We start from the raw sequence: 2015 nt of genomic DNA, 5'->3' as shown, positions 1-2015 counted from the left end.
TACTTACCTGGCTTCTTCTTTTTTTTTTTTTTAAAGATTTTATTTATTTTTCAACAGAGGGAGAGAGACAGCGAGAGAGGGAACACAAGCAGGGGGAGTGGGAGAGGGAGAAGCAGGCTCTGCACTGAGCAGGGAGCCCAATGTGGGACTCGATCCCAGGATCCTGGGATCATGACCTGAGCCGAAGGCAGACGCTTAACGACTGAGCCACCCAGGCGCCCACTTACCTGGCTTCTGTAAGCACTTGTGGTTTTAACTTGCATTTTCCTGATTATTAGCAGAATTGAGCCTTTCCTGTTTTCTCTTTTGTGAATAGCCCATTTGTCTCTTATAATTTTTCTATTTTGTTAGTTTTTTCTTATTGATATACATATAGTCTGAATTAGTCCCTTGAGGTTTATATGTGTTGTGAAGGCTTTCTCCTAGTTTACACTGATTTTTCTTTTTTTTTTTTTTAAGTTTGTGTTTTCCCCCCACTGTTTTTGTGCTCCTCTTTGTAATTATATTTCAGGTTCCTCCAAAATAAGGCCCCAGGAACCCCCAGGTTCAAATATGTCCCTGAGCTTGGTCCACTGCTGTCTTGTATTCATGCTCGGGTATTCGCTCACCAACATGAAACCCCAGGATAGAAGACGTGGCACAGCAGGACTCCCTCTGCCGTGGCACGAGTCCTTTGCTGACTTGACAGGTGGCAGCGGCAGCCCACACAGAAAAAGGACTGGAACTTTTCCTTGGAACTGGACTGTGATAAGTGCCTCAGGAATCTCATCATCTTTTCCCTGACCCCTCCCTCTAGTTTCTGAAGATAGAGTAGAAAACAATCTTCTCGGAAGGGACTGATAACAAAAGACAAAACACATACTTCCAATGCACTGTGCTTTCAGATATCCTAGATTTAATTCAGCTGCCAAATGAGCTGATGGATGCATTCACCTCAATAAACAGGTAAGCCCACCTCCTTGAGGAAGCCCACCCTATTCTTGGCAGCAGGAGGGTCCCCTGAAAAATGGAAAGGACATAAGAACTCAGAGATCGTCTGGAAATTCTTCCCCGGAAAGGCAATTTCATGAATGAGGCCTTCCGAGCAAATAACACCATCCTTCCCCAGGTGCTTCTCAATCACTGTGTTGTTAGTCAAAGGGATGGCTTTATTCTTCTTCCTCTTTTTTGTAAGTACCTCCATGCTCATCGTGGAGCCCAATAGGGGGCTTGAACTCAGGACCCTGAGATCAAGACCAGAGCTGAGATCAAGAGTCAGAAGCTTAACCCACTGATCCACCCACATGCCCCAGGATGGTTTTATTCTTGACTTTGGCTTGTCCACGTTTCCAGATGAGTTCCCGGATAGACTTCAAATTTGGAAATCCCCAGGTCACATAAGGTTCATTTTTATATACGCAGCATTTTTATGGTCTGGGGGGATCACTCTGACAAAGACACCACTGAAAATCTTCAGGCGAAGCCTTGCAGGGGTTCTTCTGCACCCATTAATCCTTTGGATGTGAACAACAAAGGCCAAGGAATGTTTATCTGGCACTTCTAAGCCATGATGTTTCACTTCTAGATGTCTGAGGCACACCTTGTCACGTTGCTACCGCCAGGAATCGTGGGAACCATTCCAGTCGCTTAAACTTGAGCTCTTTTATGTTCTTCCGCTCCTTCTTGTCTGAAAGTACCTGCTTTGCTTGAGTGGCTTTAAGGGCCTGATAAGCCTTCCTCTTTTTCAGGAGATTTTCTGGAACCAAAGGGATCTTTTTTCTTTGCTCTTGCTCCGCCATGTTTCCAAAGCTCTAAGCGTGCATTTCAGTGAGTAGGAGTTTTATATTTTCTTGTAGTTCAATCTATTCAACCTCTCCCATATAGTTTGTGCTTAGTTTTTGAAATACCAAGAACCATTTTGGCAATATTTCAACAGCTTTACCTATATGACACAATGTTTTTTATATACATATATACAAATATGTTAAAATAATAAATATGACTAAATTATACATCTGTAACTAGCTTTAAATATT

General features: G+C 43.0%; 1 pseudogene; it reads right to left on the bottom strand.

Annotated features, from left to right (window-relative positions):
• Nucleotides 1–895: 895 nt before the first annotated feature.
• On the bottom strand, nt 896–1778 carry LOC116623793 (annotated as a pseudogene).
• Between the last annotated feature and the right edge of the window lie 237 nt (nt 1779–2015).

Source organism: Phoca vitulina, unplaced genomic scaffold, assembly GCF_004348235.1.
Source record: "Phoca vitulina isolate PV1807 unplaced genomic scaffold, GSC_HSeal_1.0 scaffold61, whole genome shotgun sequence".
NCBI lineage: Eukaryota > Metazoa > Chordata > Mammalia > Carnivora > Phocidae > Phoca > Phoca vitulina.
Note: the sequence above shows the minus strand (reverse complement) of the source record. Positions and strands in the feature narration are given on the sequence as shown.